This window comes from Protopterus annectens, chromosome 9.part0 (assembly GCF_019279795.1).
Source record: "Protopterus annectens isolate FY-2018-M chromosome 9.part0, PAN1.0, whole genome shotgun sequence".
NCBI lineage: Eukaryota > Metazoa > Chordata > Ceratodontiformes > Protopteridae > Protopterus > Protopterus annectens.
Genome location: NC_056743.1, coordinates 286,530,574 through 286,553,261, shown reverse-complemented (window position 1 = coordinate 286,553,261; position 22,688 = coordinate 286,530,574). Strand labels below are relative to the sequence as shown.

Below are 22,688 nucleotides of genomic sequence, written 5' to 3'. Positions count from 1 at the left end.
ATTCATAACATGAGGAAAATTACCAAAGCTCATGCAGAAGAAAGAGTGGGAGGAGGGGCAGTAGCACTCTCAACAAATCCCTGAAGAATAGCTGTGGCAAAACCAGCTCTAGATCTAGATATACCATCCAACTTGTGTTTTGTGAAGGTACGGATAGAAGACCAAGTAGCTGCTTTTAAGACAGGGGGAATATCCAGACTCTTGAAAAAGGCACCTGAAGAAGACACAGCTGTAATGGAATGAGCCTTCACTATAGATGCAAGTTTTTTTCCTTGAACTACATAGTAAAAAGAAATAGCCTTAGATATCCAAGAGGAGATTGTCCGCCTGGAAGCAGGTCTGCCCAGATCCCTGGGATGATAGGAAATGGAGATGATCAGATTTCCTAAAGGACCTGGTTTTATCCAAATAAAGCCTGAGTTATCTATGCACATCCAAGATGTGTAAGATCCTCTCACTAGAAGATTGTGGAGAGAGAAGGAAAGTGGGTAGATTAATGGACTGATTAAGTGACAACTCATTCACCACCTTAGGCATAAAGGAGGGATTAGTGTGTAGAGAATCCCTATCCTTGTGATAAACAGTGAAGGGAGAAGAGGCATAAGGGCCTGAAGTTCTAAGACCATTCTGGCTGAAGTGATAGCCAAAAGAAGCACCGTCTTCCAAGTGCATTTTTGAAGGGAAGAAGAAACTGCTGGTTCAAAGGCAGGCAAAGTAAGTTTTTCTAAAACAAAGTTTATATCCCAAGGAGGAGGAACTGGTTTCCTTGGTGGTCTGATATGAAAGATGCCTTTCAAGAAAAGTTTGATTTCCAACCTTGAAGCCAAAGTAGGGGTCATAGGCAGACAAAAATGGCTGAAAGATGAGATTTACTGAAGAGTATGATAATCCAGCCAGTCTTCAGTAGTTCACATAGATAAGACAAAACCACTTGAATATTGACAGACAATGGTTGTAGTTTTTTTGGAAAGACACCAGATGGAAAACCTCTTCCGTTTTGAAATGTAGGATTTCCTAGTATTATGTTTTCTAGTCACCTGCAGAACTTGTAGCATGTCCTCAGAAAATAGGTGTCTGAAGGGGATCAAAACCCTATCACCCACAGTGTCATCTGAAGGGTTGACATTTTGTGGATATATTAGAGATCCCTTGTCCTGTGTGAGTAGATCCACCCTGTGAGGTAACTTGTGATGGTTTCCCTTAGCTAAATGCAGAAGAAGGGGTGCCAGTGCTGTCTTGGCCAAAACGGAATCACCAGCAAGATTTTTCATTGGTCCTATTGATTTTTTAACAGAACTTTCTGAAGGAGGGGGAAGGGGAGGGAATGTATAGAGAAACGTCCCTTTCCAAGAGAAGGATAGGACATCCATCTTCCATGCCTGAGGATCAGGAACTCTGGCATAAAACTTTTGAAGTTGCCTTTTGTTAGGGGGTGGCAAGTAGATGTACTTGAGGAGAACCCTACAGGTGGAGTCCAGAAACACATCCCAGTTTAACATTCTTTCGTGGGATTGAGTCATAAACCTTTTCAGTGCGACTGCCACAACATTCTGACTGGAAGGAAAGTAAACTGCCTGAAGGGTCAGTTGATATTGAATAGCCAACCTGCACAGGAGATATGACTTGGTCCCCTCCTGCTTGTTGACATACCAAAGAACTGTGGTGTTGTCTGTGAACTACTTTAAGGGAACTGGTTGAAAAAGAGGTTGAAAGATTTGCAGGGCAAAAATGAGAGCTCTCATCTCTTTTATGTTTGTGTTTCTCCATTTGGAAAGGAGACCACACATCTTGAACCTTCCAAGAAGCAAAGGTTTCCTCCCATCCCACTTCTTAGTCGTTCTTGAACAACTCCTGAGACAGGAAGGGGTTGCAGCTGAAGTCCCGGATTCAAGGAAATCTTTTGTTGTCACCATTCCAGTTCTTTTTTAAGCAAGGAAGGCAAGGAATCACACAATCTACTAGATGAATGTGTTGTATCCAGACTGACCTGAGATACCACTGGAGTTTTCCCATATGAAGTTTGGCTATAGGTAACATGGGAATAGTGAATGTCATGAAGTCCAGAAGGTAGAAGAACTCCCTGGCTGTCATGGACGGGAGTGGAATGCTAGCCTGAAAGTAAGCAGTTAGAGAAATGACTTTCTGTAGAGGTAAGGAAGCCAACATCTTGTCTGAATGAATTCTGCATCCTAGGAAGACATGGTTCTGTGAAGGAATGAGAAAGGATTTTTGGAAATTTATAGTGAATCCTAGTCTTTCCAGAAGAGACATTGTAAAATGAAGATTTTGCAGTTTTGCAGAAGTATGTCTGGAGAATTAGCCTGGAGAAGGAGGTCGTCCAGGTGAGGAAAAATCTGAATGCCACTGAGTCTGCAAAAGGCAATGACAGGAGCTAAGCATTTTATGAAGACACTTGCTGCTGTAGATAGACCAAAAGACAAGGCAGAGAACTAAAAATGGGAGGAAGCAATAGCAAAGCATAGACATTTCCTGTAGAGAGGATGACTTGGTCTGTGAAGATAGGCATCCTTGATGTCCAGGGACACCATGAAGGCCTGTGGAAGAATGAGATGCATGCATTCGATAATATCGCTAAGGACCTCTTCATGAACAAGGATTTGGGTAGTGGCTCGAGGACCTTCAGAGACAATGAGCCTGGGTTCCCCCCTATGTCCATTGTGGACATCTGCATATCCCTCGAGAACATGCTAGCAGGATCCTTTGTGGCCTCCAGAGCAATACTTGTGGAAGAATCACCAGCTACCTCTGATCAGGCCTATGGGCCAACATCAGCCTCAGGAGAGACGTTTGGCATTGGAGAAGCAGCAGATACCTCAGACATTGATTTCTTGGCCTTTTTAAGAATAGGTTCCCCTTAAAGGCCTGAAGCACATTCCATGGTGCAATGTGCTAAATGCTTAAGGTGTTGGTTCTCTAAGTATAAATTAAGAGAAGCCTGATGATTGCACAGGGTCTTTCGGACAGAGGCCTTGCAAGTAGCACAGGAGAGTATGGCCATGGTTAGGGCCTATGCAAACAAGACAAAAGTTGTAGGAATCCTTTTGTGGAGTATGCCTTCCACACTGACACTTCCCATTGCTAGATGACATGTAACCTCAGCAAATAAAAGTAGCACAAAAAAAAAAAAGAGAGAGAGAGAGAAAAAAAACAAAGCAACCGGAAATGATCTTACTATGAATCCACAACTTCGCTGTTGAGCAAACGACCAGAGAAGATGTTCAGACTGGTGGCAGAAAAGTTCTGAGAATGGTATGTGTCACTTTGACCAACATTGGATGGGGTCCTATGTGCAATGGCATACATACCTAACAATAGCTTTAGACTTTTCTGTACTGGCCAGATGTTTGGGTCAGCTTGCCACAGACTCCCTCATGCTATGAATACTGCAAGATATGAATATAAGAGCATCTTATTTTACTATAATCAATAATCTTTTGTATTTCTTCCTGCCAACATGTATATATTCTCCTCTAACAAATTTGTTAAACATTACTTAATGTTATATGTAGAATATTCATAAAAAATTATAATCAGAATTATTTACTGTTATTGGTCTCCAGTTTTTATGTTACCTTTTTCTCCTTTCATTTTATAAATGCATACAAATAAACCTTTACAAACTCTTTCATCTCTTATTCAATATTTAAGCCAAATTTTAAAAAGTTTGAAACAAGTCATTTTTATAGGTTCATAGGTGTGTACTAGGCTAATGGCTCTGGAACCTTTACAAGCCTAGCCCATAGGATTACCCTGGCATCATGCCACCTGACCATAGTTCCCAGTGCCTTTGTCGAGTAGAGCCACTGGAGTGATCCCCAGGGTGAATTTTCTGTTTCCCATCCGCTCATCAAGATTTCTCTTGAAGAGAGCCAGTGAGGTGTTCTGCTTGACATGTATGGGCAGACTCTGGGTTATGAACCTGTCCCTCCAGCATGTTCTATTGTTTGTGGTAATGAGGTTGAGGTCTCTGGAGCGTGTGGTGCGGAGGGATTGGGATTTCTTTAGATGTAGCAGTTTTAACAGAGCTGGGTCATACATGGCTTTGTAAGTCAAGCAGAGATCGCCTCTAAGCAGGCGATATGAGACAGAGAATAGCTGGAGTTTGTTTAGTCTGTCCATATAGGACAAGTGTTTAAGGCCTAGGATCCTCTTTGTGAGGTACTTTTGCGGCCTCTGCAGTTGTTGCAGGTGTCTAGTGAGGTACATGCCAAATGGGGCATTGTACTCGATGATTGGCTTAATGAGGGAAGAGTAGATGGAGTTAATGACCTCTTTCTTCCTGGATGCAAAACCCTTAGTAATGAGATGTGCCACATAGAAGGACTTTCTCACCACAGTGGAAATGTGGTGGTCAAAGGAGAGGTTGCTGTCAAGCTGTGTTCCCATATCTCTTATAACACCTTCTGTGTTCAGTGGACTACCATCAACGTGGTAATTCATGGGAACCGGGTTTTTCCCAAAGGAGATGACACATTTTTTGGCATTGAGCTTAAAGCCATGGTTGTGACACCAGTCGTTGGTCTCAGTGAGGCCTTTCTGTAGGATGTCAGCATCACTTGGAGAGTTAATAATAGCTCCCAACTTGCAATCGTATGTGAACTTTGTCAGCCAGAGTCCCTTCATGTTGGCCTGGACTTCAGAGAAGTAGATACCAAACAAGAGAACCCAGGACCAAACCCTGTGGGACTCCACTCATGACTGGTCGGCAGTCTGACTTGGAGTCAGCTACTTTCAGACTGCAGGTTCTATCTTTGAGCCAGTTTGCAACCCACCTAGTGATATAGGGGTTGATGCCTAGCTTAGTGAGTTTTTCTATGATTCCTGAGTGGGGAATGGTATCAAAGCCCTTGGCCAGATCAAGGTAGGCTGTATGAACCACCTTGCCTTCATCCGGAGCTCTGGTGAATGACTCAAAGAAGTCAACCAAGTTAAGCAAGCATGATCTACCCTTCACAAAACCAAACTGTGTGGTATCCAGTGTTTGGAGAGTCCCTATATCCTTGTTTATTAGGTCCATGATGATGCATTCCATAGCTTTGTATATCAGACTCGTCAGACTAATGGAGCAGTAGTTCCTAGGGTCTGTCGTTATTCTTCCTTTGTGGAGAGGGATGACTGTAGCAGTGCGCCATTCGGTAGGGACAAAGCCTGAGGTGAGGCTGTGATTGAACAGGGCACACAGGTGAGCTGCCAGTTCATTCTGTAGTTCATATAGAACACAGCCAGGGATGTTGTCAGGTCCCATAGAAGCTGTATTCTTGGCCTTGGAGAGTGCTGTTTTAACCTGTACAGCAGTAATACTGGGTGCTTGGTAATCTACTGATATTGTGATTGGTCCTTTGGGGGGAGGGGTAAAGTTGGCACTGAATCTGTCAGCCAGTATATTGGCAATATCTGTTGGCTAGGTATGGGAGGTACCATTGTGCAGTAGCTCAGAGCAAATCTGGATATTGCTGTGGAGATTCTTTACATAACTATAGAAGGCCTTCTGGTTGTCTTTACTATCTGCTGCAATTCTGTTTTCATAGCTAGCTTTAGGGAATTTGATGAGGGATCTCAACTTTTTGTTAAGGCTGATAAGGCAGTTTTTCTAGTCTTGGGACTTCACCTTACAGTCTTGGGACTTCACCTTATTCCGCATCAGTTTCCTCCTCCTGTTGTAGAGTTTGTTTATGGCAGGGAACCACCAGATTGGCTCCTTTTTTTGGCGGAGAGCGTCTTGGTTCTGTTGGGTATGGCGAGATCCATGCATTTGTCTACGTGTTCGTACAGTGCATTGGTATGTGACTCGGTGGTCATGCAACTGTTCTCCATTTGCATGGGTGCCATGAAGTTAGCCACCTCTGTTTTTAGAAGCCCAGAGTTAGCTTTGCAGCAGTTTTTCATGGTGGTTACCTTTGCTGTGGGTGGGGTGGGAGGGATGTGGATTTCCAAGGTGATTAGTTTGTGGTTAGATCTAACCAGGGAAGAGTTGACTATTGGTGTAGTGCAAGGGTCGCCCATGTTAGTAATGACCAGGTCAAGGATGTTGCTACCTCTAGTTGGGGTAAGAACGCGCTGTTCCAGGGCATTGGAATTAATGAACTCCAGGAAACAGTGGGCAAGTGTATTGGTATGAGAGTAGTTTTCCAAGCTAATGGAGGGGTAGTTGAAGTCGCCCAGTATGAGAGTTTTAGGTCAGACCCTAATATTCTCCGGGGTGCTTTGGAACGTGGAGAGTGAGTCTTGGGACATGGTTGGGAATCTATAGCAGTCTATGACCTGAATCGCCATCTTACCCAGTGTTAGCTGCACCTGAAGTATCTCAGATGCGTTATGTTGGGCTACCAGTCTGAAGGTGTGCGCTTTCTTTATGAATATGGAAACACCACCGCCTTTGGAGCTTTGGTCCAAGTTCTGAGGTCGAAAGGTGTGGAATGAATTTTAACCTGGTAGTGCAGGGGTGCTTTCTGCTGCCTTGAACCAGGTCTCTGTTACAGCACAAATGTCAATGTTCTCCATTTTAAGGAGTGCTTCAAGCGAGTGCATTTTGAGGTTTAGTTCATTATTACATAAACAATGTAATTCATTTCCATAAAGAGTTCATATCATAAGCCACTGGCCATATAACAGGTAACAGCTTAATACATTTTAGAACATTATCTAATTCTTCAGTCTTTATTTCTTTTACAGTTCCAGTACTTATTTCTTTCACTTTTTACAAATTCTCAAACTAGTAACAGAAATCACCAAAAGCTGTTCCAAAAACACTGAAAATGAGCACCAGCACGAATCCAATCCAAAATTGAAAGTAACAAGTTTATTCACTTAGTCTGTTGAGCGCTTTCATCATACAAAAGACTTCATCAGAACAGTATTTCTTAATTCTGAAAAGGAACATTGTTAAAGGACAATGTATCCGTGCCGCACGGATGACATCAGACGTGAATGATTTAGATGGTGAACACAGTAAAATAGGGCAGTATTTTGTGGAAAGTGGGTACCCCTTGGGTATGATTACGGATGTTAGGGATTATATTAGGAGTGAATGGGGAATAATGGGGAATAAAATACAAACCCCTGTTGGGAGGTGTGAATGGTAAAAGAAACCAACAAGATAAGGGAAGTATAAAGGATGAGAAAGCCATTAATAAGTATGGTAAAGCCTGTGTGTTGCAACATGACTTATTTAGTGGAGATATTAAGCGTATTATCCAGCGGAACTGGAATGTTTTAAAAGCAGATAGAAGGATTATTAACATTGTGGGTAAAGAACCACTTTTTGTGCATAAAAATGGGTTGAACATGAAATATCTGTTTGAGAGGAAATCAAATAGGAATAAGGACAGGTTTGGAGGTTCTGGTACCACCAAGTGTGGTACCTGCTCACAATGTCAGTATATTACGGAGGCGCAGGACATTGTGTTGCAAAATTACAATCAGACAAGGATTAAATTCCAAAAAGGGAACTGTAAATCTAAGAATTTAGTATATTTGGCCACATGTTCTCAATGCCCCTGCTTCTATGTAGGAAAGACCATCAGATGTTTACGCAACAGAATCTATGACCATCAGTATAGTATAAAGAAGCACGATGACAATAATGCTTTGTGGAAACACTTGAATGAGAACAAGGACTGTAACAATTTTAAATTTGGTATCTTAGAACTGATTAAGTGTAATGTGAGGGGAGGAGACATTAAAAAGGTGGTTAGTGACAAAGACGTCAGATGGCAAATCAAACTTAATGCATCAGTGTACCCTGGAATAAACGAGCATATATCTATCAAACCCATATTAGATAATATTAGATAATATTAGGTAGAATAATTATTAGGGTTTGGGTAGATTCCCTGGATGTACACTATGTATTGGAGACCAAATGTAATTAGGTGTTTTACTGATTTTTTATTGTATTTTTTATTGTATTTTCATTGCATTCTTCACTGCATTTTTTCAATGACAAATTGTGGATACTTTATTTTCATCAATATAAAAGTTAATGAATAGATTTCTATGACTATATAGGGTTATATATTATAAGTCTATTAAATGTATTGTTTTTAATTAGGAGAATATGTTAATATGGAAGCGGACTGATGAGATAGAGAGAAGGGATACAATTTCCTAGGAAGGTAATGAATTTATAGCACTAGCACTTTAATTTTTAAATGGTTTAAGTCAGGTGACTGTTTTTAGTATTTATAAGTGAGTAGGAATTAAGAAATATTGTTCTGATGAAGTCTTTTGTATGATGAAAGCGCTCAACAGACTAAGTGAATAAACTTGTTACTTTCAATTTTGGATTGGATTCGTGCTGGTGCTCATTTTCAGTGTTTTTGGAACAGCTTTTGGTGATTTCTGTTACTTGGTCGACTTGTTCCAGTTTCTGTAAATTCTCAAACTACTTTACTTATCTCACTATTATTGTAAGTCTCCATAATGTATTTTTCAATTATTTCAATAATACTTTTAGTATCTTTTGTTTCAACCCCTTGTTTATCTAACAAATATTCCATTCTTTTCTCAGTTCTTTTTATTGTTTTAAATAAAAGGGAAACTTCCTCTCTTCTGCCCTGCAATAAATAGCTTTGTTTATGTAATAATGAACTAACTTTGTTAATATTTGCTTTATATAGCTTTTTGTTTTTCAGTGCTTTTTTCATTTACTTGTAATACATTTCTTATACATTTTTATCTCTCTCTGCTTTTTTCTTTTCTCCAATACCATTTTTCTAAAATCATAAATTCTATTTATATTTCTTCATATATATAATCCATTGTTCTTCAGTTGTGATATAAAATGAGTCTCATGATCATTCCATAATTTCAGTATTTTTTTTAAATAACTTTCTTATAACCTATCCGATCAGAACTTTATTGCCTTTACCATCCTTAATATATTATTCATCATTAATATATTCAGCTTGTGTAGGACAATGATCAGAAAATTATCACTAATTCAATATTTCTCCCTTAAATCTATAGAATACAACATATAGTCTCTGTCTTGTAAATTTTCTCATAATGTACACATATTCTCTTTTTGTCATCCAGTTGCAAATTTCCTGTCATTATAATTTGCCTATATATCATGTCTCCATTTATTTTTCCTTTCTTCCTTTTTAAATTACCATTCAAGTCACCCCTCATTATAGCTATGTTCTGAGTAACACTTTTTAAAAATTTCATGAATAATAATTTTCTCTCTTTTTTTCCTATTGTAGAATCACATATTGTTATAAGTCTCCAAACTGTACTATCTTTTGCTACATCCAATGTTATACATCTACCTGGTAATGTAGTTATGACAAGGATAACCTTAATAACTACTTTTTTACAAAGCTTTACCAGAATGTGTATCTTCTCCAAAACTCCAACGTCCATCATCTCCCTAACTGACTTTAAACCAGACTTTTTGTTATGCCTTACATCTACTAAGACAAGTAAATCACATCTTTGTTTTTACACCATTAAACAGCATTTACTATTATTTTTTTCATTAATTGTAATATTTCCATTCAAGGACAGAATGTTTAAATTACTTTTTCTTTTTTGTACTTTCCTTGTGCAACTTTATTTTTATTGTTCTTACTCTATTTCCTATAGACTCTTTTGTTTTTATTTCATTACTTTCATTATGTTCATTTACCAAATTTTCAAACTTGTTTTAGACTTCAGTATAGAATTATTTTTTTCTTTTCTTTTCATATTTTTTCGTTTACTGTTTTTTTTTCTGTTTTCTTCAGTATTTTCATGAAATGAGTCACTTTGTAATATTTGTTCATTCATCTCCTCCTCACATTCACTCAAATTAACAATTTCATTTAATTCTACTTCACAGGCAAATCAAAAATGGAGAGTACTTCTACACCATGTGTATAACCTCTTACAATTACTTTTTCCATGTCATAGTTCTCCACACTGCCCATATCTTCTCTTATTACATTCATTAGTGGAACAAGTTTTGGTTTCTCTCAGTACTTCAGCACACCTTTTTGTTGTTTATCCTTATCACAATTGATAAATGATGCATGTTCCCTTCAATATTTCTTATGCAGGCATCAGTTTTTCATGCCCCATTCCACAACCCCCTGTCATCAAAACATTTTTAATGTCAAATACTTTTTTGCATTTTCCAGTTAAGTAGGGTTTTATGTCAGTGTCTCTAATATCTGCAGCTGTAAACTGAAGCTTTAGCTTACTTCTAAAGACTTTAAGTCATTTTAACTTCATACTTATTCCAAGGGTTGCAGAAAGATTTAGCTTTGTATTTTTCCAATAATTGTTGGCGGTATCATAAGATTCAAATGTTGATTCACAAAATCCTCTCATTTCCTATATGTATAAAACCTCTTAACATCTTCCAGTCCTGTACCAAGTGGTTTGACCAAGTTGTCCAAAATAAAGTATCTATCTGTAGAACCTTCTGGTTTAGAGTCTGTTTTAATAAGTGGGTTATTTCTTTACATAGAATTGTTACTGTGGTTTAAAATACTTAAGCAGTAGAAGCTTAAGACTGTCTCTTGTTATTGTGAACATTTTGATTAAATTCTGTTTTTTCTCCAACTGGAATATCATTACTTTTATCCCCCATTTCTGCTGACTGTTCATTTTAAACTGTGACCATCAAACCACAACATTGTCTTTCAGTTCATCTTCCTTGATTATTCTCTTCAAGACCTCCTCTTCCAGGCCACTTTCATGTATCTCTTTAACTGTTAAATATGGTGTTCCACTATCCACATTATGTGTGTGCTCCAAATATTTTTTTTATGTTGAACTTCCTCTTACTGAAACAGTTTGTTTTTTGTCTGACATCATGGCCGGCCAAAAACTCCGGTCTTGCTAAACCAAAAGTCACCACTATGGCTGATACCCACAAATGAGTAGGGGTCCTTTATTTATGTACAAAACAACTCTTATTTACAAAACATTTACATATTTACAAGTGGATGAATGTTTATCGGTATAAAAATCCATTAACACAATCATACTAAATTTTTAGCCTTGTTAGACACGCACTCCTTTTTCCATAACCACCATCTAATTTTACTTTATATTGTTTCTAAAATCCATTTACAATTAAACATAATTTCACTTTTTTCTTTCATGTAACCGATATAAAATTGCTTATCTATTCCTTTGCCATGTTCTTTACTTCTGTTCTTGTAATGTCCATATTTAATCATATCCATGTTTATTTTATCCACTTCTTTTATATCTTCAAAAAATCTTTACATCGTTTTTCCCTTAATCTTTTTACTCTTTTACATTTCAAGAACACATGTTCCATAGTTTCTTCTTCTTGACAATGTAAACATATTCTGTCACTTTTCTTCTTATATGGTATACTTCCTTTTGCAGGCAATTTATCTATTACTAGTCTCCATAAAAAAATCTTTTGGCATTCTACTTTCTGATTACACCATTTGCTTTTTATTTTTATAGCTTTTTTTTTCACCTGTTTGCTTTTCCCATGGTTTTACATAGTAATGCTTTATCATTACAGTCATATACCATACTTTTTTGTCATTTTCTATATCATCAATTTTTGTTTTCCACAAAAATATTTTTTTTTTCTTGGCAATATTTTATTTCCTTATTTATACACTCTTTTCCACCATGCATCCAAATTTGTAATACTTAAGTTTCTGCAATTTTACTGCTAATCACTCATCTTTTTCATTTAACCACTTTAAAACTTTGTACACATTTAATGAAGCAGAGTATATGAGTGGATTAATAAACCATAAACCTCCTTCTTCTTTATTTACATACAGAACTTTTATTTTTGCTTGGTTAAGTCTAGAACCCCATATAAATGAAAACATCTGCAATAATTCCTTTTCAAGTACTGTTGACAACATAAATGTACTTGCTACGTATGCTGTTTCCCATCAGTACTGAATCTGTTAAATAAGCTTTTTTTTCTGAATAATAATTTATATTTCTTTCCAGAAAAGACAGGTTTGTTTTATTACTTCTATTAATTTCTCCCATTGAATTCTACATGTGTCTTTATTCCCAAATTGTGTACCTAACACAGAAATGTCATTCATTGTAAAATATAAACTCATGATTTTACCTCATCAACTAAACCTTTACTTTCCTCTATTTAAAGCTATCCATATCACCCCTAGACACTCATTAATGCAAATTATTACATATTTTATCAAAATTTTGTTTTTTGCAAATATTATAATGGCTTCTGCATATGTTGACAGAACTGGAATTCTTAACCCTGCAGGTGTTCTATACCTTGCCTCCTTCATTTTGTAATTTATTTCACATACTGTCACATTCATAACTAATGCAAAGAGTATACAACTCATAGGGCATCCATGTCTTGCACCACTCTTCTTATGTCTTATGTACCTTCTGGCTTAACCAGCCATTTATAAGTAGTTCTACTTTACTATTACTACACACTGATATACATCTTTCATTATTGCCCATAAGATTTCATGTCTAGTTGTATGAAATGCCTTATTAAGGTCGTCTATCATATTTACCTCTTCTTTTCTGTTAATAATATCATCCATAGTTTCTCTATCATTAATAATTCTTGACAACCCTTCCTTTTTATACTGTATATGCTGTCTTCCATATTTTCCATTTTAGTTTCAAATCTCTTTTGTATTATTTTCATAAAGATCTTATAGTCTGTTATTCAATACTGTTGGTCTCCAGTTTAATTCTCTTCTATCTTTCTTTTTCCATATGAATTTAAGTGTTCCACTACATAATTCTTACATAAAACCTTCATTTAATCATTCATTGAAAATCTTTAAAAAATGCATTTTTTTGCCAATCCCATAAATTTCTATACATTTCATACCATATTCCATCTGGGCCTGCAGCCAAATCTATATTTACTTGTCTTAATACTTTATCTAGGTCATTTAAAGAAATCTCCTTTTCCAGCTCTTTATTTTCTTTTTTTAACTCTTTTACTTTCCATGTTTTTCACTGTCTTTTTTTTTCTTTACATATTTCTTATATATATTGTACTTTACTATTCATAATCTTTTCCTGAGTTCTTTCTTTTTCTCCTTTTATATTTTTATTTCTCTCATTGCACTACCATCTTCCTTTAGTAATTTGCTTAAATAACTTATTTCTTCTCTTTTTCTTTTAAAAGCATCTTTGTGTATATAACAATTCTTGCACTTTTTCTTGATTTCTTTCACATAATTCTTTTTCTGTGTCAAATAATTTTCTATCATTATGTTCTAAATCTTCCAGTGCGTTATTTGCTCTTTTATATATTTCTTTCTCTTCTGTTTTCACATCATATTGCTACTGTAAAAAAAGTTTTCTTGTGTTTTTCCTTAAATATCATCCACCATTAAGACTAATTATTATAATACGTTGTCATAGTAATATGATCTTCCCCTAATTGTATTACTAATCTATTTCCTTCTTCAGTCCATGTTTTCTCAGTTATCTTTTTTATCCCTTTGCATATTTTTATATATTCCTTGTTTTCCTTTGTCTCTAGCCATATTGCAAGATGTTCAGAAAATCCTGTTTCAACTACCCCCTTTTTTCATATAGCTAAACCTTCTGATGCTATTAAATAAATTTCAGTTCTATACATACTGTTTTTGTAAGTCCATGAATTTTTGTCCTCTGGTTTTAACTTACCACATCATATAACGTCTAACATTTTTCTTATACCATTTCCTTTATTCGTCTCCTGCCTCATAAATAACAATTAGTCTCTTGTTATTGTAATGTTCATATTTATCACCACACATTCTAAAATCTGGTGAAATAAACTTTCCCTTTCTGTACAATTAGTCTGTGCATAAAATGTTATAATTCTATATACTTGTTCTTTCTGTTTTAAATCTACAATGATTAATCTTCTCATTTTTGCTAAAGTTGCATCTAATATCTTTACTGCATTTCTATAGAATACGGCTATTCCAGAACATCTCTCATTTCCCATATTCTAGATCATCTTCCCTCCGCATATTTTCTTTATAATTGTTCTTCATTTGTTAAAAACCTTGTGTCTTCTAATATAGTTACATCTGCATCACATGTATTACACCACTTCAAAATTCATATTCTTCTTACTATATTCTTAATACTATTCAAGTTTACAGAAAGCACTCTAAAATTTTCATTTTCCCTTTTCCTTAGATTCATGGTTTCATAAGTTCATAACTAATTACTAGGCTAGCTTTTTTAATAGGCCATTTTAAGCTTAACCAGTTTCCTTCCCAATGGTGAGAATCAAACACTGCACCTTGTGTCTGTGAGTCAAGCACTTTATCCATTACACCAAGCCTAAACCTTTAGTTTTATGTATTATTTTTCATCTGTTTTCTTCATTCTTTTGTACTAATCCCTTTAAATTTTCATTTTATGTTTTTTACCCTTTTACCAATGTAATTCTTTTTTCCTTTTACTACCCTCCCCAATTTGTCTTCATCACTTATTTCAGAAGCTTCTTCTATGTCCTCTTTATTTTTTCTCATCTAATTTTCTTCTATTTCTTCTACTTCTAAAATTTCTTCTGTTTGTTCATTTTCTTCACTTAGTCTTATTTCCATTTTTGCAATCCATCTATAAATGTCCAATTTTGTTACATTTATAACATTTTAATTTACATTTTTTGCATCATGTCCAATTTCCCCATAAATATAACATTTTCTTTGTTACTTATCAAATGTCCTCCTTTTCCACAAAAAGGACATCTTTTGGATTGTCTCCAGTATTTTACCTCACCCCTATTCGACTCCACATTTATCATCTTGGTATATGAATAATTATTTCTCTTTTTATTTTTAACACAATATTTCAAATTTTAACACAATATTTCAGTCCCAACCACCAGTCCATAAACCGCTTTTGCCAGAAACTTTTGAAGTGTCCAGTACTTTATTATTTTATTTAACATTTGTTAACCGGGAAAGTCTGACTTGGAACAAAGCCAATTTTCAGCAGAGGGCTGAAATGCTGCAGATGAATGTCTTTGTAACACATATAACTTCTTTACATAAAGCTTTTACATGTCCTTTCAAAGACTGTCTATTGTATATGAATTTTCTTTTTTGTTTCCCTGTTAAATGCTTATATCACATAAAGATTTCATGGTCTTGCTTTTTTTTTCATACTCGCCAAGAAAATTTTCCATTGAAAAAAACAGTCTCAAATATAATGCCCCAAAGTGTCTCTGTGTTAAAAAGAATAAATGCTTTTGCCTCATGCTTTTACAGCCAAAGGCGCTATTACATTTTGTCACACTTCATCCCTTTCCATTTCTTTGTCTTCTTTACTTTGAATCCTTACCGTGTACTCCCATTTTTATATTTTCTTCTGCCTTCTTTTCTGTTGTTCTACTTTTGCCTTCTTTTATTTTCTCTGCATATATTTTCTTTTCTGTGTCACCACTGTTCTTTCAGGGTTGTGTTTGCATCCTCCTTTTGTATTTCCTCTATAATGTCCCCCCAAGAAACATCTCCTTCATTTTCTCACTCACTTTGCACCACCATTTCCTTAAATAAATCATCCAACAACCCTCCCAACCGGAGGCTTGCAATTATACATCTATTATTTGCTGATGCATCTCCATCAAACAGGTTTAACATTTCCTCAGAATCCTACACACATTTGTTGGTCTTGATATTTGCTTTCTCCATTTTTTTCACCACTCCATTATCTCCTTCTGTCATCTGCCTCCTTTTTTCTCTGGTCCACCTCTGTGCCTCTAAACAGAAACAGGAAGTGCACCTCCAAAATAGGATTCCACTCACAACAGTGATGAGTAGCGGAAGTTTTCAGATGCCCTGGCGAAATTTCCCCTGGTAGTATAAATACCACTTCTGGTTTCCACTGAAAAGAGGCTACTATCCTAGTGGGACTAACCTGGTCAAAAAATGATAAATTAAAAAAAAAATAAATGACAATAAGATTATTACTGTATGAAGTTCTACAGTAGAGAAATGAATCACTGCACTTGTTATTCATATTTTCATGTTTATGTTCATATTTTCATATCTGAGCGAATTGCATGATATTGAGGGGTATAGTGTGAAATGCTGTGGTCAGAGACAGGAAAATACATTGTTAAAGCCTTTTTATAGCACACTGTACTAAAAGTACTGATAGTCATTTGCTAGTAATTATTAAAATAAGCAATATCCCAATATGTACTCAATATTTTAAAAAAGTGACATAAACAATTGCATGGCTTCAGGTAAAACCTTACATGTTGAAGAAACCTGTCACTGATATTTGCACTGAAAGATGCGCATCTGAAAGATATTCAGTGCTGTTTATATTGCTAATTGTACAGTCAATCTTATATTTTCATGTGTGTATAAATATTTCAGTTTCTTGTCTTGTGAGAGCTTATGCCTGGTTAACAAAAATATTCTAATAAAAATATCTGGGTTGTACAGTTTCCAAGATGTCATAATTTGTTATGAAAATGTAACTTTGGGTTTATATGCATTGTAATATGTTGTACTATTTATGGAAAGACTATGAACGGACTGAATGTTATCACTGTAAAGTATACTTCTTACTGATAACATTGCTATTTGTACATTTTTAATTGCTTCTACTGTTCACATTTATCTTGAATCTTTTAAGCAAAATGCACTGGAATGCAAGAATTTTTGTAGGCTGCCAGGGGTCTGTATACTTAAAGTAATGATTTTTCCAAGAAATAACATATGGATGTGAGAAATAGTTTATAAGTAGGCCTATCGGACAGAAAATTGATGTATTTGTACTGTTGTGCTGTAGATAACGTTTGGGAGTATCACAGAATGCAAGATCAAATCTGTCAGTACTGAAAAAATAAACCCATAATGCTCACTGATAGGCCTTATAGTAAAAGTAATGCCCAGATAAAATGGCCATATAATGCAAAAACAGGATTTGTTCTTGAAAACACTGGTGCTGGGAATGAACAAAGGCAAAAGCAGAGGCTAAGGAAGGATAAGCATTACCAAACTAATGAAGTTGCAGGAGCTTAAAGAAGCAGCCACTGACCGTCAAGTCTGGTATGCTCAGTCCTTTTGGTCTTGAGAAGTTGAACTGCACAATAACAAACTTAACCTGTAGGCAACTGATCTTTTCTTCTACATGTCACCTACTGTACTGTTCTGTCTGGTATCTGTTTGCAAAACAACTTGTCTATTCACATCTTAGCATTTTAATGTTGGAGCATCTATAACTAGTTTCTTAAGCTACTAAAATTCCTTCCTTCTTCATTGTTCCTTTTCAAAGCTACATAACAGCTTTCTTAGAGGTGTAGTTATCTCAGATGTTTGTGGTATAAATTTTGGAAGCTGCTGTGTCATCCTGAGAAATCTTCTGGCTCTGACATTTGCATGTTTTGCTCACATTTTGTTTGGATTAAATTTATGACCATCTTACATGAAAATATGTCTCATGTTTCAGACTTGTCACTGTGATTTTCCATTTGTTGTTATTTAGCTAACTGCTTATAACTAGTCTCCCTCTCATCATGTTATTCTTGTGCTTATCTCAAACTAAGAAATCATCAGTTATAGCTTTCACGCTTTATAAGCCTTCTGTTGCACGAGGAGTAGGTCATTTGAGCACCTCTGCTGCTACTAAGGAAATGTCAGTTGTTAGTCTTAGAGACTTCTACCTTCCTAATGGTACATTAAATGTAGAAGGTATACCGCTTGCTTTATCTATCTTGATCTGCTAGTACCTTGTTCTATATATAATGCTGAAAAAAAAATCACATCTTCAACAGTAAACAAAGGGTCATACCCATATGCTATTTCACCTTATTTGGATTTTATAGATCAATACATATGTGAGTCTTGCCATTCTTTACAGCAGTAACCATACTGTCCAGCCATTATGTAGGCTATTTCTTGTTAGTGTCACTTAGGTTTCCCCTTTTTCTTTAGCTTCTGTTCAGCTTCTCTTCAGAGCTGTTGCAACTGTTCTGATAGCATGCATTCTTGGTACTGTATCAGGATTTATTTTTTGTGTGATATTTTCTTGGCAGGCTTCATTAACCTGGAAACAAAAAATCAGCATATTTATTCAGGATATCATTGTCTGAATGGAGAGATGAAGAGTCAGCAAGCAAAGGAGAGTAGCAGTGCTGAAATTGAATTCATCCCCAAGTTTTGGTGAGTACCTTCACAAGGTGGACCCTGTTTTTACAAAATCTCACCAAGGCGACACTGATATTGACTGTATTTATATAGCATATGTCATGGACAGAAGTAGCTCAAAAACTAAAATGATAGCTGGGTGCACAAGACCCAGGATAAAAAAAGTGTCCAATCCTGGTAGGCGCACTGGTGCCAGGACTGGGAAAGATGACAGTGTAGAATCCTCAAAATATGGAAACATTCCTACAATGGGACCTGGCCAGGCCCAGGGAGAGGATGCCCCCCCTGTTGTAAAAGGAAGTAGCAGTTCACATAAAATTACAAAAACTGATAGGCCAAAGAAGAGCCATAAAGATGATAAAGTGGACTATTGAGGATAAGAAAGAAAGAATGTATTGTTACTATTATGCAAAAAGTCCAGAATTTCCAGACACAAGATATACAAAACGATTGAGAGAAATTAGAGGAAAGAAAAATACTTCCACAAGAAAAACTGTCAGAAGCTTCAAATGAAATTTGTGTTCAGTAATACAACAGATGTGTGAAAAACAGTATATATAGATCAAGAAACCTTGATCTGTTTCGAAAAAGAAGCATCTGTGGAAGTGTGAAAATATAAACAACAAAACCGAGAGATATTTGAAAAGTATAAAAAAGAAATATGGTCATGGGAAAGAAATTTGATATGGTGCAATATTTATGCAAATGAGAAAGCTTAATTATTCATTGTAGAGAAGGCAACCCCAAATATATTTGAAGAGAAATACAGGCAAAGGTGTCCGGATATGGAAAATTTCACAATAAAAAAAATATCACAAAGATAAAACTTAGAAAAGAAGATCAGTAAAGCAGATGTTAAAAAAAATAGAAGTTGAAGTTATGGGAGTGTTTGCAAAGTGAAGGATTTAATGTAGAAGGTCCAGCACAGGTTATATCACAGCAGGATGGAGTGAGTCCCCAAAGCAGGGAGTAACAGGAAGATCAGGAAACATCTGAAGAATAAATGTGGACATGGGAAAGAAAAAGTGATTTAATATGGTGTAATATTTATGCATAGGAGAAAACAAAACTAACTAATACAAAAAGAGCAGCACCAAAGATATTTGAAGAGAAATGCAGGCAAGGGAATCAGGTCATGGAAAACTTTACAATATAAAAAATAAGAAGACAAAGAGGAAAAGTAGAAAAGGAGATTAGTAATGGAGAAGTTAAAGAAATAGAAACTGAGGTTATGGAGTACCTGCAAAGTGAAAGATTCAGTGTAGAAAATCTAATTCAGAAAGCACCACAACAGTATAGAGTAGTAGATATCTAAATTAAGGGGAAACCAGTGGAACAGGAAGCAATTGGCCAGGTGCCATATGAAGATAATTTGGAGCCTTCCACAGGAAACCAGTATAAACGTTCACTTGAAGCTAGATAGCAAGGGAAGGAGCAGGAAACTGTGGAAACTCTGATGCAGTCAATGTTGAGGAGTGATAGGCCAGTGAGTTCCCGTATTATAGAGCAACAGATGGCACAGGATGAAATTGATGAAAATGTATCACAGGAAAATGCTATAGAACCTTCTATAGAATACCCGCAGGAACTGGAAAACAAGCGATGTTCCCTCAGTTTAGAAGAAATTGAGCTAAGAGAAGAATTTCTTGATTTAATAGACATGGACAGATATATCAAGATCAATGAAAGAAATAGACTGTAGAATGTTAATAAAACCCAAAAAGTCAGAAGTGTGATAAAACAAATGAACACAGTAATTAGGACGGCTCATAGAGATCCATGCTATATAACAGAAGTAAACAGGATATATTACTGTGCAGCTAAATGAATAACTGATAAGGTTCTACCACATAAGAACACAGGGTAGTGAGGGAAAGGAAGGGGAGAAATTGAATACCATCATGGAAATATCGAATAGAGAAAATTATAAAGCAATTAAGACAAGAAGTGTCACTGTTAGAAGACTATAGAAGAGGGAATAGAGCAACAACAATGCTAAGAAAGATAGATGTGATAAAAGCGGTTTACCAACATAATGTTGAATGCTAAATGGCTGAAACTGAATTGGTTGAACACACTATATTGAATGATCAAAATGTTGAAATAAAATTAGTCTAAACAGACAATGTTGAAAGTATCAAATTTGCCCATTTCTGCACTGTAGTGCAATCTTGGAGATGATATATTTAAGTGGAGGGGTATGGGGGTGCAGGGGGTCATGCAAAATAGGGTTGATCTCATTGCTTTTTCAATGAAATTATTGTAGACATTTTGATAATTCAATGATGTCCTTCAAGGATGCATCTGCAGTCATCACATATGGGTTGTCCTGCCTCAGGCAGCCCTTCGGTCGGCCGGATTCCAAAGTCTGGGTCCGGCGTCGGCTGATGTCGCCCCTTCCCCGACGTCAGAGCGCCTGGGGTATAAAAGTGTCAGCCGACGCCATCTTCCTCAGTCTTTCTTGCCGCGTGGTGCCCGAAGCAGAAGCAGTTCGCAAGTGCCGGTCGGCCAGCTCCTGTAATTCTGCTAAACCGAAGACTTCAAAAGCTAAGTACCCCGTTGGGGACTCTTTCTTGCCTCAGCCGATGTCAGATAAAATTAATAATTGCTTAACTTGTGGGAAACAAATACCTCATAAGGATTTCCACTCTTACTGCCTACCTTGCCTAGGCCCAGACCACGACGTCTCGGCCTGTTCCGCCTGTGCTTCCTTCAACCGACGCACTCTAAGACGTCGGTCGGAGTTTACAGAGGAATTTTTTGGGGCTAGTTTTGCTTACAAAATGCCGTCGGAGACTCCGACTTCACATTTAATACAGAAACGGAAGGACAAGGACTGACACACGCGGTCCGCGGTTTCGGCTGAAACCACGGCCAGGCCTACCGCGAGTGTCTCAGTCTCAGCTGAAACCGAGTCCTTGGTACTACCGTCCACCGAAACTGTACAACCGACAACCTCGGCCCCGGAGGCCACTTCTGTATCGGTTGTTGAATCTCCATTGGAATCTGGTGTCTAGGAACCTTCCGACACCATTCCCTTAGACAAAACTACACCAGCACGTGGTGCAGCCAGGCCTCCTGCATCCATGTCTATTAAGGCATTCTCTAGGGCTAAAGCTGCTATACACTCAAAATCTATGCCTCCTAAGGTTATCCCTCAGGGACCCACTACAGGTTCTCAGATCCTTAGTCTAGCAGAGGACCTTATTTCATTAATTAGGGGCTCTCAGCCTCATCCGGACAGGGGCTCTCAACCTCCTACAGAAAAAAGGCCCAGGGTTGAGCCCTCTGATCCCCTCTCCTCAGATGAGGCCTCTGATGGCTCTTGTCTCTCGGACTGCCAGGAGGAGGCTTTTCCGGCCTACGAGAATTCAGATGCAGAGGAATCTATCCCTTCGGCCTCCCCTCCTGAGGAACTGTCTTTTGGGGAAACTCTGCACACTATGAGGGAGCATTTCCAACGACAGGGCCAGGAATTCTCTGATTCCAGGAAGAGATTAAGGACCTTCTTGCATTTGCCTCAGCATAGACCTTTGGCTATTCCCCCTGTTTTGAATGTCATTGATGATGTGTACTCTGAATCTAGCACAACCCCTGACACTCTCCCTCCGGCTCCTGCCAAACCCGATAGGTACTACAGGGTCCCGGAATCACACCTTTTCCTTTACAAGGCCCACTCTGCTGATCCAGAAACTATCTCCCGGGGCCCTAAAGGGGTTGCAGCTGTCACTACAAAAAATCCACTCCCCTCTGAAAGGGAGTCCAGGGCTTTAGAGCGATGGGGTAAAAAAGTGTATACTTCTGCTACCCTTTCTATGAGGGCTTTAAACTGTCAATTTCATATGATACAGTACCAAGAATATTTGTTAGATGAATTGCATAAAAAGCTGTCTTCACCTGAACCCCTAGATCGCAAAACACTTCAGGATCTGGTACATAACCCTCAACAGGTTAGCAACCATTTCTTGCAGTGTGGTTATGATGCCTTGGAAGCTTCATGTAGGTCAGCTATGACAGGTGCAGTCATACGTAGGCATGCTTGGCTGAAGGAACAATCTCTGCCAGACCATGTTAAAGCAAAGCTTCTGGATGCTCCACTGGAAAAGCAAAAGTTATTTGGCTCCACTGCTCAGGAGGTCTTGAAGAAATTTGAAGAAAAGGCATCAAAGATTTTATGCAGGTCCAACCACCAAGATTCAGCAGAAATTGGCCTTCCAAGAACTGGTCCTTTCCAGACACAGACAGATTTCAGAGAGGCAAGAACAGGCGTGCCAGAGGTAGAGGGCAAGCTAGAGGCTCCTACAGAGGACGTCAATGGCAGCATCCCAACCAGAGAGGTAGTGCAGGGCCTACAACTGCTGCACAAGGACAGACTCAATGACTTTACTTTGACACCGCCAACCAGGGCTCAATTGGAAGCACCTTTGGGCGGAAAGCTTTCCTTATTTTCAGAAAATTGGCACATTATTACAAGGGACAAATGGACACTACAAATAATAGACAAAGGATACAGGTTCCATTTCCACACATTACCGAAAAGAAAAGGCATGCCAGACCTGCCAC

The 22,688-nt window shown here is 37.3% G+C and overlaps 1 protein-coding gene across 2 annotated transcripts in view; it reads left to right on the top strand.

Moving 5' to 3' along the window:
* The window catches only part of USH1C (USH1 protein network component harmonin), a 3,114,702-nt gene that overhangs the window by 2,231,764 nt on the left and 860,250 nt on the right, over window positions 1-22,688 (top strand). The window lies entirely within an intron of this gene.